This window comes from Dasypus novemcinctus, chromosome 9, assembly GCF_030445035.2.
Source record: "Dasypus novemcinctus isolate mDasNov1 chromosome 9, mDasNov1.1.hap2, whole genome shotgun sequence".
NCBI lineage: Eukaryota > Metazoa > Chordata > Mammalia > Cingulata > Dasypodidae > Dasypus > Dasypus novemcinctus.
In genome coordinates this window covers 92,101,297-92,114,823 of record NC_080681.1, presented here as the reverse complement: position 1 = coordinate 92,114,823, position 13,527 = coordinate 92,101,297, and the positions used below count along the sequence as shown (strand labels likewise).

Sequence of the window (13,527 nt, the reverse complement as noted above, 5' to 3'; positions counted from 1 at the left end):
AGATTGCATTTGATACTGTCAACAACCCTACCTTCCTAGTAAATCTTCCTACCCTTGGCTTCTGTGGAACTGTTATATTTCCAAGTTCTTTTTACAATGCTTTCTTTAACTATTAACCTGTAATATTACTCAAGTTTCCAAACTTCAAAGCTCTTCCCCCAATATACTATTTCCCTCCCAACACTCTGCTCACATTAACCCTAGTCAGTGCACAATCTATATTTCACCTATGCCTAGTCATTCTACAGCAGAATACCACAGATGCATTTCAATCTTATTCTAGTCAATCCTTGGCTCTCTTCACCAAGGCTGGGAAGCAATAATGTGGCTCAACCAAAATAAATAATCCCCATGCCATTTCTTTGTTGCTCCGGAATGTGGAAAACATTTTTTCCTGCTCAACAGGTCTCTTTTTCTAAAAGTTTTGCTTAGACTAAATCTAAGCATTAGCTGGCATTTCCAGAACCAAATCAGCAAGGAGAGAAGACTATCAGAAAGTAAAGTGAGTGGCAGGGGAAGAATGGCCTAGTATCAAAAAATTGGTTGTGCACAATCTAGTGCTGAACATATCCAAGCTCTTCTTCCTTTACAGTAATACTTTCCTCATTTCCTCACTCTTATCAATGATTCAGCCATCCTCTAGGCTTTAATCTTTTAATGTTTTGGACTCTCACTCAGTCATCACTTATATATTCTGAACACTCTTTTTTAACCAAAATGATGGTTCAATGCATAGGCTCAAAAGCCATCCTGTCTGGGTTCAAGTCCTAGCTCTGCTGCTTACTTTCTGTGAAACTATGGGCAAGTTATTTAACATCTCAGTAGGAGATAAATATATGTAAAGAACTTAGAACAATGCCTGCCATACTATAAGCACTCGATAAATGTTAGCTATTACTTTATTCCCTCAATCACTATCTTAAGTCAAATTCTCATCATCTTATTACTAAAATTCTCAAAAGCATTCTAGCCAGCATTTCCACTCCCAGCACACTCAACTGATACAAACACCTTAGGAAGAATATGCATCATCTTACTCCCCTTTCTTGAAAACTAAACTATCCTTGAAAGAAAGATCCTCTACCAATATTCCCTTGCCAATCCTAAACTCATTTATTATTCACTAGTACAGATTTTCTGGGACACCAAGCTATCTGTTGCACAGTGCTACCTCTTGAGACTTTGCCATTCAGGAACACATCTCTTCCCCTTTGGAAATTTCTGTTTCTCTCTCAAAACTCACTCATACCTCAACTTTGTTTGCATTGTTAATCCAACCAGAGTTTAATGATGCTTGTAATTGTGAATGATGTATGGACTTTTCCCCAACAGAATCTGAAGCTTTCAACCAGACCACATATTTTATTCCTTGTGTCTCTTCATACAGATTACTTCACACATAAGCACAGTACTTTGCAGAAGTGCACAAGTGCTGACTTACTAAAAAAATCTGCCTCAGAAAGTATCAGAACATTCTCTATTTTCCACTGCCCCACCCATACTTAATATAATGAAAGCAGAACAAATAAATTTAAATATTTTGATTATACATAGAAGAAAAGCGAGAGAATATACTAACAATTGTACCAGATAAGAGGAAAAAACGATGCAAAAAATATACTCCAAGAAAATACACAATACAAAAAAAACAACAAATCAATGAAATGTGGTAACATTGGCCATATTGTCAAGGCTATCTCAAACAGTTTAGATTTTTTTATTTCATAAAACTAATGAACCAAAAAGAGCCAAAATAAACTTATCTTGACCCCATCCAAAAGCTGTCTAATTAAGACATGAGAATCGCACAAAAATAAGACTCACTTCAAATCTAAAAAGATACATCCTCAGGTTTGTCTAAGAAACTAAAAAATCCAAGCATGTCTCTATTTGCCACTCGAACAGAAAAAGGGAGGGGAGTTACTGCTTTTCCGTAAGTATTTGCTAAGGTCTAGGAGGATTAAAAGGTTTCTCTCACTACTACTGTGGCCTGTTCCCTGTTAATAAAGCAATCTGTAGTCACAAAAAAGCAAAACACAGGAAAATGGAAACCTAAACCTGGAAGACATACTAAGAAAAGAAACAAACTATTCAAAGCACATGTTTGAAAAACCAGTTTCAAAAAAAACCAGAGTGTGCAATGGCACTCAACAGGGAGGGAAAATGAATACAAGAAGTTCCAAGACAGAAGTGACTAAGTAAATCTATCTAACAATGTCTTGCAAGTAAAGAGGTACACATGTAACCTTAAGACCTGCACGCTTGTTTCAATGGAAAACGAAAGAGAAGGAAAACATAAAAACTAATAAATGTCAGGGAAAGACAAGAAATAGATGCCCATCAGTCTCTAATTCCCAGACCAGCCCAACTCAGTTCATTCAGTGATCCAAGGAGAGACAACACAGACTTGGATTACACAACACAAGATAGAAAAACCTTTACCAGCCACACACACAAAAAAAATAGAGAAATGAAAAATGAAAACTGTACACCTCCGTGATGTACCAGTAGCAAGCGCCAATTCTAGAGGTGCTGGGGAATACGAACATCTAAAGATGTCAATTTCACAGAGTACAACTCTTGCTTCTTACATCTAACCAACAGCTGGCCTCGGCAAAGCAAAGTGACCCTAACACCTTCCAAGCCGCCCGGAGGAAATAACAGTGGAAAAACTGCCCCGTTAACCTCCCTCATCACCAGCTGCAAAAAATGGAGGGGGGGGGGGGCTACCACGTGGGCAGGATGCAACACACACAGGACAGCAACACGTCCGCATGGAACGGCTGCCTTTGCCCTAAAGCCTGCAAAGGACACCGCGACAGGATGGGCGGGAACGCAGGCCCCTTGCACGGGCCTCCTCACCCAAAGGGCACCCCGGAGGCGCGAGGTACTCCCTGCCTAGCCAGCCGAAAAGCGCCTCTGGCTTCAAGAGAAGCCGCATCCTGCCGGGATCCCGGACTAGCCCAGGCCAAGGGGCAAGTCACGGAGCGAAGGTGACGGTCGCTGTCCTCGGACTTGGCGCCCCCGGGAACCACGTCTGTCTCCCCCGGGCCCCGCCTGGGGGGAGGGGCGGTAGGCTCGGAGCCGCCGCTTCCCGGCTGAGGGGCAGCAGCAGCTGAGAAGAGTCGCGGGGGGAGGGAGCGACTCAGCCCTTACCGCCCGCCAGCCCCCAGCCCGGGTCCCCTCCCCCGCCCGCCGCCGGCCCCAAGGCTGCGAGAAGAGAGAGGCGTCTGGCGGGGAGCAGCCCCTTCCTCCGTCCCGGGAGATGCCCCAGCCCCGCCTCCTCGCTCGCCGCCCCAGCCCGACCGCCCCGGCGGCGGGCGCTCACCTCAGGCTGCGCAGGCCGGGACGGCCCGGCCGAGCCCCCGGCCGCTACGTGCGTCTCCGCCCCCCACGGAAAAGGTCCCAACAGCGCCCGGTACACGAGAGGCCGAGGAACCAAGCAGCGCCGAGAGCGGCAGCACCAGCAGGAGCAGCCAACATCCGGGGCCGCGCACCCGGAACTACTTCCCGTCCCGTCCCTGCCCCCGCCCCCGCCTCCGCCTCTGCCTCCGCCCCCGGCGACGTCGCTGCGCCACCGGCCTAGCGTCGGCGGCGTCACGGCTCTTCGCGGTCACTGTCGCTGCGCAGAGACGCACCCGGAATCCCTCCGCTGGGACAAGTAGTGCCCTGGGACTCGGGGTTTGCACCTCGGGCGTGGCTTGTGTCCTGGAGTGGCCGGAAGCTTCGGGCCACTTGGGGTCCTTGAGCCTCAGAGTGGCGACTGGGAAGTAGGGGTGACGGAGGTGCCTCCGTCGTTGAAGGGCGGCAAGGATCTGTGTCCGTGGACCCTGCCCACGTATTACCGCGGCCGGGTGCTTCAGAGAATGGGTCCCAAAGACCTTGCGACCCCCTGGCCCTGAACTCCTCGTAGTGAGAGCCACCCTAGCCTCTTTTCTGACTTGCATATCGCGGATTCCACAAGCCCCAACAAAGGCGCCTAGGACCTTCAGGACATCTTTCCCTTCGGAACGTCACAGTCCCAGGTTCTAGACCCATCTCTGCCAAGGTCTTTGCTTAGGTTCCTTCTCCTTAAAACACAGGCGTTGGAATTCTAAAGCCCGTTCTGATTCTCAAGTTAACTGCCCAGGTTATGGTCCTGCCATCCACAGGTGCAGTTCAGTCTATTTTTGAATTTTGGAATTTAATTCTAAATCAATCTTCACTGATTCTCTTCCTCTAAACTATTAGCACTGACAAACCTGCCTTGTAATTTTACACCTCATTACGTTCCAACGTTTTCTTTGCTGTTGCTTCATTTGCATTAGTCACATATTTCCCTACAACATCAAGCACGGCTTTGAACACACAGTAGACGTGCAAAAACTTTTGTTAGATTAATACTTGATTGGTTGGATGGGAGGAAACAGAGGCCTGAGTGAATTGGCCCTGGGAACCTCAATGGTTATGTCAGATAAAGACCTTGGTTAGAAAAAAGAGCTGAGAATCCAATTCCTTCACCAAAGGGACAGCATCTGACATATGCCAAGTATTAGTGGGTGGGCACTTGGGATTCAAAGTATTTATATATATCTTTTCTATATAAGACTCTAGCAAGATCCTGAAGATAAGATCCATTCACTCATTCACCCAATAAATATTTTCAGACAGAAGATGGGGGAAGGGGGGAATCCTTTCCCTTTTGGAACTTGCATTTTAGTATGGGGAGAAAGGCAATAAATATAAGAAAATTGTTTAGTATGTGCCAAGCTGTTTTTGAGAATTATGACTGAAACATGAACTTCAATCAGAGGAATGATATGATCTAATTCATACTTTTAAAGATCATTCCATCGGCTGTGCTAAGAGTAGAGGGTGGGAGCACAATGGTGGGGGCCAGAGACTGCATTATCCAGGTTCAGGATGTTGGTTTGGACCAGGAATGGTAGCAGTGAGTAGGATCAATAAGATATAGTCTTTGTACTTTAAGAACTCACAGTACAGTGAGAAACAGTAGATAAATTATTACAACACAGTATTATAAGGGAAATAGTATCCTGAAGAGGAGGCCACCTTTGACAGCCCTCCTGAGAGAGGGAAGAAGTTACCAGAGCTCCAAGTTGTCAAGGGATATGGAAGTTCCAGGTTTTTGGTTGGGTCATTAGATAAATCCTTGATAACATGGCTAACACTCATCTCCTTGCCAGCCCTTCAGATTTCAAAGCCCATAATAATCTGAATGGGGCTATAGACTGAAGAATACTAAAGAACAGTCTGGGTGATGCTGGATTGTGAGTGTGAGTGTGGTTGGAGGGGTGGGTTGGTCTGTCCATAGAGCTTGAGAAAGGGCTTGAGGAAGGAACTCTATCTCTGGGGAGGTAGAGGACTGTGGTTGAGAATACAATTGTGGGAGTGCTATGGCAGGGGAGGGTCACTGGCACAGGGTGTTGCAGGGGACGGGGAATGTGTGGGAAAGGGTACACCTGGGGCATGCCTCTATGGAATATGAATATGTGGTCATAGGATGTTATCTCGTAGAATCCCATTCAATAACCAACAAAATTTTAAATTCCCATCCTGGGAAGTCCTGCTACTTTCTCTAAAAGAATGTCAAGAATCTCTACAGTACATGGGCAGTGCCTAATAAAAGAAAATAGACCAATACGCAAGCCCTCAACATTAATGCTTGTACTTATGAACCTTATTCTTGTAAAATAAAACTTAGCCTAATCATATCTATTGCCTAAGAGTTACCTCCTTAAAACCTCCCTGTTATTCAAATGTGGCCTCTCTCTAAGCCAAACTCAGCAAATAAACTCCCTACCTTCCCCCCCACATTGGACATGACTCCTGGGGATGAGCCTCCCTGGCACTGAGGGATTATTACCAAGTGCCAACCAGCAATCCATTTGGGAAAAAACCTTGACCAAAAGGGGCAAAATTGAATACAAAGGAGTTTTTATGGTTAAGAGATTTGAAAGTGAGTCAGGAGGTCATTCCAGAGTTACAATCGTGCATGTCTCAGGTGGCTCTAATTAACTGCCATAGTAAACAAAGCCTCAAACAGGGGTGCTCCTGAGGGCTTGAGAGACATGTAGACACTATAGGCAGGGCAGACAATCTCAGGAATTCAGCATCCCGAATATATATTACTTTGGAATATATGCTGCCCAATGTAACAGAGTTAGACTAATTTATAATTCCCTACACGTGGTTCTTATGCCCCTTTTATTTGAACCTATAATTAATATTATGCTTGTTGTAGCAGTTTGATATAGCTATGAATTCCAAAAATAAATATTGGATTATGTTTGTAATCTGGTCTGTACCTGGGCATGATTAAGTTATGATTAGGGCTTTGACTGGGCCACATCATTAGGGTGTTGAGTCCACACCCCTTGGTGGGTGGGGACTCACAGATAAAAGGCATGGCAAAGGACAGAGTTGAAGATTTTTAATGCTGGAGGTTTTTGATATTGGAATTTTAATGTTGGAGTTTGATGCTGAAGCCTTAAGCTGGAGCCAGGAGAACACAGAGGAACAGAGACAGCTCCTTAGACATTGCAGAAAACCCAGGGAGAGAGAGAGAGAGCCATTTGCCTAATAGTCTACAGATGACCTTGTGGAGAGAGGCAAAGTCTAGAGAGCCTCATAGTCCACAGCTGACCTTGTGGAAAAAACAGAGGACCTGAACCCAGAGAGAAGCAAGACCCTGGAAGGGAGGAAGCCAGGAAGCCTGAACCTTTGCAGACAAGAGCAGCCATCTTGCTCCAACACGTGAAAATAGACTTTGGTGAGGGAAGTAAACTATGCTTTATGGCCTGATATCTGTAAGCGCGTACCCCAAATAAATACCCTTTCTAAAAACCAACCGGGAAAGCGGCTGTGGCTCAGTCAGTTGGGCTCCCATCTACCATATGAGAGGCCCTGTGTTCACATCCCGGGGCCTCCTTGTGAAGGCAGGCTCGCCTGCAAGCCAAGGAGTGCCACTGGCCTGCAAGCGCTGCAGAGAGCTGACTCAGCAAGGTGTCACAACAAAAAGGGAGACAAGTAAAAAACACAGAAGAGCATACAGTGAATGAACACAGAGAACAGACAACAAGCAAGCCACAAGGGGGGCAGGAAATAAATAAAAATAAATACAGACACACAGAAGAACTCACAGTGAATGGACACAGAAGAACAGACAGCAAGCAAGCCGTGGCGGGGTGGGGGGGGAGATAAAAAAAAAAAAAAACAACAACCAGTTTCTGGTATTTTGCATCAGCACCCCTTTGGCTGACTAATACACTCCTTAAATATGTATCCCAGAGACTTATATCTATGATCTGTTCATATGCCAGCTGAGTCCTGGATCTCAGCAGAGTTGCAACACCTACTCTCCAGTTCATTGGACTTGCTGAAGACAACTAACTGAAGGATGATGATGGACAACACCCAGCCCAAAAAACAGAGTATCTACAACTGCAAGCAAGACAGTTCCATCCATTGGCCCTTTGGTATCTAAGCCCCCACTCAATCAGAAACAGAATGGGCATTACCATTCCAAAATCCTCAAGATTTTTGGAATGAGCAAATGTAAGGGAGCAATGCAATCATGGACCAAAGTAGACTTTTTATTGTAGTAATGGAGAAACTTGTAACATTGATATAAAGATAGTAACCACTATCAGAGGTTCTGAGGAGAGGGGGAGAGAAGAATAGCTGGAATATAGGGCATTTTAGGACATTGGAATTGATCTGTATGATATTGTAGTAACAGATACAGGCCATTATACATTTTGTCAAAACCTATAAAGTTGTATAGTGCAAGTATAAACCATAATGTAAATGATAGACAGTGATTAGTATCAATGCTTCAATATTTGTTCATCGGTTGTAACAAATGTACCACACTAATGTAAGATGTTATTAATAGGGGAAAATGTGAGAAAGGGTGGGGTATATGGGAACCCCCTATATTTTCAATATAACTTTTCTGTAATCCAAAACTTCTTAAAAAGAAATTTTTTAAAAAGTATGGTAGGTAAATTCCATCTCAGTTTTTAAAAAAAGGAACAAACTGGGTCAAGAATTCAAGGAAATGGGAAAAACTGAAATTATTTTTATTTGTCAGAGGAAGAAACTCAGGTCTATAGCTACCAGGTTTTAACCTGAGACTAGAATCAAGAGCATCCAAGTCCCAGCTGAGGGATCTCTCTGAGCCAGTTGAGCTGGGTCAACAGATAGTGGATAAAAGAGTAGAAAGACCCATGTATGAATTTAGCTCTCTAGAGATTTTTGGTTCCCATTCAATACCACATCTCACAAGTCTTGAGCACCTCCTCACCCCTGACCTGCCTGGGATTTTAAGGTGCTTCCCTAAAGTTCCTGTTCCAGGAGAGTGGGGCATAGGGCTGGTGAGCCAGAGGATGTTCAAATACAGTGTGATCAAAGGAAGTCTCCTCTCTTTCAGCTAGTTAGGAGTGTTTTTGGAATGCCTGAATGAAATGAATGAAGTTAGTGAGAAAAAGCAGCCAAAGTTGGCAGCCCAAAGGAGAATAAAGCTCTGATTGCGAACTTGGTAGTCAAGAAACATTTGTTTGATTTCAAGCTGTGAAATTATTGACAGACTGTGTGCTTAATGAGCTGAATAAGAATAATCAAGAAACCCCAATGCTAAGGGGGTAAGGAAGTTGCTATCTAGTGAGTATTTCTTGTGTGATAAGCAACATTAATAGGTCCTTTGCATATTTTTCATCCAATTTTTATAATAAAACCACCACATGGTCATCCCCATTTTAAGAGGAAACAGAGCCTCAGTAGCTGGAAAGTGGTAGAGTAAGGATTTGAACCCAGAACTATCTGAGCTCCCTTCAAAGACCTGAGCCCCCTTCAAAGACCTCAGAACCAGCATGGGTTGTTTATACTGATACGAGTATTGAAACCTACAGGGGCTAGCCACTACAAAGGGGGTGCATTTATATTCAAGAATCACTTCTTCAAATCTTATTAGAGAAGGATCACCACACTGAGGCTGAAACCTACAGGGGCAAAGTCCCAAAGAATTCTCTTCATTTTTTAAATAGGCACAAACATAATCAAAACAGTCTTTACCATATAAAGGGTATGAAGTTGAAAATATGTTTATTTTGTAATAAATAAGAGGTAAAGATATCCTGAGTAGACTACATTATAGTTCCCAAATATTTACTGTACCTCTCGAGGGGTTGGATTGTATTTCCCTATCCCAGTGACAGCAGGCTTGGTGATGTGACTTGAACTAGCTGATGAAATGTAAGTGGCACTATGAGCTATCTCCAGGGGAAGCTTCAAGAGTCTGTGTTCTTCATCACGCTTTCCTTTCCTGCTACCTGATAACTACTATAGCAATGGTCAGGCTAGAGACTATTACAGAGTCTTCACATTGTCCCAGAATGAAGACAATCAGCATCAAAGCCACAGCTGACTTTGAAAAGGATACACAGCATAATTTAGAAAAACAACCTTTGCTGATTGGGCCACTGAGTTTTGGGGGTTGTTCCCATAGCAAAACAAAGGCTATTTTGATTGATACAGAACCTTTCTACATATTTTTCTTTGGTGATTCAAATTTCTGGTGTTATTCCTGAGTAAAAGAGATGGCTTGGGTAGTTTGAGATGATATAGAAAATGGGGTATTGGTGTAATCTAGCAAAAGGCTTTGAAATACAGGATTTGAAACTCAGTCCTGGTCTGTGGGCTCAGACAAGACTTTATAAGTGCCATGAACCATGTCACCCCCTGGGGACTAGGGACATTACGAAGAATGTAAAATACAATCCCAATTCTTGGGGCAAGGACCATTTTCGTTCATTTCTACACCTAGTACCCAGCATTGTGCACAGCCCCACTAGGCACTCAATAAATTTTTGTCAAACTAATGATATGGAATGACCTAGAAAGGTAACTCAAGTCTCCTAATTTTTCACAAAGTCTTTTCCTATCTGATGTGTTATCTATCCAAGTGGGTTAAGGGACATGGGGAGTGGGGCGAAGGGGCAGGGATAGAGTAATAGGTAATATTATTAGCTAGCTTTTATATAATACTTTACAATTTATGTGCACTTCATTTATTTGGAAAATCAGAAGCCACAGGGCATGGAGTACAGTAGGCATTCAATAAAGGTACACAAACCTCCCAGAGGGAATTACAAAGAATGAAAAACCTTGAAGAGCCCAGAGAACTTGGCAATGAGAAATCTAGATTTAAGTATTCTGTAGGTCAAGTTTTAATGGGTCCAGATTATGAGAAAATAATGCAGGCATAGGTTAAAATCTGGCAAACACAAGTGCAGGACTCTAAAACTAAACACTTGCCAGGGAGCACCAAAGAGTACAGGGCAATAATTGAAAAACATTCCAGGGAATACCTCGAAGCAACTATTTAAGAGAGTCCTTAGAATAAGGGTGGCCCAAATCTGTTAATCAGTCCAAAACCAACAAGAGGTCCAATTTTTCCCTATTAATATTCACTTAAAAGTTAAGATATTGCAAATATCACATGCATCTACTTCTGAAGTATAACAGTATTGGGCATATTTTGAATATTTGAAGAGCTAAAGCAAAACAAAAAAATAAAGAGTTATCCAGAGAATTAAGGTTAACCGTAAGAGTCAAACTGAATAATGTGTGCAAAAAGATTCCTTATTTGTTTGGCTAGGAGATTACATGGAGTTTCTTTTGGTAAAAAGTAACAGAATTCCATGCAACTGAAGTATTAATACTTAAGACGAACTGACATGAAGTCTGGGATTTTCTTTTAAATCCTTCCCCAAAAATGTGTGGGAGATCAATGAAATAAGATTGGCAAAATGTTGACATCTATGAAGTTCAGAGGAGGAATAAGAGCTTCTGTCCAGAACAGGGAGTTGATAAAGAAAGTAATATACCCATTATGATACTAAAATTTGGAGATTATCATCCCCATTTTACAGGCAAAGAAAACCAAGTCCTAATAGTGTGAATGGCAATGTAAACACTTGAACCGCAATCCTATGATTTCAAAATCCTTGCTTTAGCTAACACATCACACTGAATCTCTAAATACGTTTTTCTCATATTCTGACATTTTGGTGGACATGGAGAATAATTTTTCCGTAGAATAGAAATTTAGTTGTAATTTCTATATCTTTCACCTTTCCTTGTTCCTTTTTTTTTCTTCTCTCCCCTTCTCCCCCCCACCCCCGGTTGTCTGCTCTCTGTGTCCAATCACTGTGTGTTCTTCTGTGACCACTTCTATCCTTATCAGCAGCACCGGGAATCTGTGTCTTTTTTTTGTTGCATCATCTTGTTGTGTCAGCTCTCCATGTGTGCAGCGCCATTCTTGGGCAGGCTGCACTTTCTTTCGTGCTGGGCGGCTCTCCTTACGGGTGCACTCCTTGCGCGTGGGGCTCCCCTACACGGGAACACTCCTGCGTGGCACTGCACTCCTTGCGCTCATCAGCACTGTGCATGGGCCAGCTCCACACAGGTCAAGGAGGCCCGGGTTTCAACCTCGGACCTCCCATGTGGTAGGCAGACGCCCTATCCACTGGGCCAAGTCCACTTCCCCTTAGTGGTTCTTAATTCCAACTTTTAGCAGCTACTTTGAATACTTCTTGACTCATGAAGTTGTTTTCATTTTATTTAATCTGAATCCGTGATCCATCATGATGAGCTCAACTTTGCTGGGCTGAGGTAAGCAGGAAGATGATCCCAAGTATAAAGACCTGGCCACATTACTTATGGTGGAACATATTTGAAGAGCCCTTCCAGCACCTGAGCTCTCTGAGGATTGGGGAGAGAAGTCAGCTGACATCTATGTGGCAACTGCAACACAGTTCAACAACTTCCTCTACTCATTCCTATTTACTTCATTCCCCAACTTGAGATGATCACAAAACTCAAAAATAAAAATGCTTCCTGTTCACATGATTCCCTCTGGGAATGTTTTTCAAGGAATCTAACCAAATTACCTTAAGTATAATTTGAAATAGAAAAATGTCATTTATGTATACAATGTACATATACACCTTACTATTAAGACTAACCTAGGGGAAATATAGATTAATTTATTCAATAAACCAGCACAATCCATTTGTTCAACACTGTATAAAAGAATATTGTCTATTTCCTTACATCTATGTTTCTTTATTGAGCATACAATCTTGGATAGATGCACCACTTAATATGTCTTAAAATGATGACCCTTAATCTTTTTAAAAAATTTTATTATAAAAACCTTTAAACTGATATGCTAATATGTAATATAATGAACCCCAAAATACCTATAACTCAGTAATTAAGTACTGGTCAATCTTGTTTCAGCTATACCCCCACCTTCACCCACACACTCTCTCTTCTCTGTTATTTTTGAAGCTAATTCCAGATATTATACTTCTTCATAAATATTTTTAGAATACATCTCTAAAAAATAAGGACTCTTATTTTAATAAAACATGGATGTGATACCATTATCATATCTAAAATATTAATAAATGAGTTCTGAAGTCAATGATATTAAGATATATATTTGATACATTCTGTCAGTCAGTGTTTAAACTTCCAATCACCCTATGGTAATTTTTTTTTTACATTTTGTTTGAATCAAGTCTCAAATAAGTCCCAGTCACTGAAATTGGATATGTCCCTTAAATCATTTCTAATTTATCAGTTCCTTCTCTATTCTTTTTTGCTGCAATGTGTTTGTTGAAAAACTACACCTTTTTTTTCTGTAGAATTTCCCAGTATAGATTTTATTGATTTCTCCTACTGTGGTGGTGTTTAACATGTGCTTCTGTCCTCTGCATTCCCTGTAAATCTGGAGTTGGATCTAGAAGCTAAATCACATTAATCTCTGATTTTTTGGCACAACTATTTTATAGGTAGTGTGTTTATTCCATCAAAGGCATGAAGTATCTGGTTATATTTCCTCCCACTATTCTTAATTAAATAATTAAAATTTTCCTCCCAAGAAGTTATAATCAGCCTGTGGTAGATTGAATTATGTACCCCAATGAAAGACATGATCTTAATCTTAACCCATGTTCCTGTGGGTGTGAATTTGTAAATAGGACCCTTTGAAGATGTTGTTATTAGTTGAGTTCTGGCCAACTGAACTGGGATGGGTCTTAACCCATATTACTGGAGATCTTGTAAAAAGAAGAAACTAGAGGCCAGAATCAGAGAAAAAGAAGCTGGAAGTCAGCAGAAGCTGAAACAGCAGACACAAGAAGAGAGAGATTCCCATGAGACAGGAAGCAGAGCTGCAAGTCAAGGAATCCCAAGCCAGATCCAGAATGCCACAGGCTTCCTGGAGATTGCATAGCCTTGCCAATGCCCTGATTCTGGACTTCTAGCCTCCAAAACCATGAGGTAATAATTGTTTGTTGTTTGAGTCAACCCATTTTGTGGTATTTGTTATATAGTCTAGCAAACTAAGATGCTACATAATTTGGATTGCAGCTGATCCACCCTAGGACAACTGATCATTTAGGAGCCTGCTGATTAAATCCAGCCCTACTGCTATCATCCTATCATCTGTCATCA

At 42.3% G+C, this 13,527-nt stretch overlaps 1 protein-coding gene across 8 annotated transcripts in view; it reads right to left on the bottom strand.

Annotated features, from left to right (window-relative positions):
* The window catches only part of FOXJ3 (forkhead box J3), a 153,707-nt gene extending 150,059 nt beyond the window's left edge, over window positions 1–3,648 (bottom strand). For 2 of the 8 annotated variants that reach the window (XM_071217511.1, XM_004477417.3), the window contains exon 1: window positions 3,329–3,547. The gene's annotated coding sequence lies outside the window, so the exon portion shown is untranslated. Of the gene's footprint in view, window positions 1–3,328 lie in introns of all 8 variants that reach the window. The other 6 variants (XM_071217512.1, XM_071217514.1, XM_023584361.3 and 3 more) reach the window with 4 other exon arrangements.
* Window positions 3,649–13,527: the final 9,879 nt, after the last annotated feature.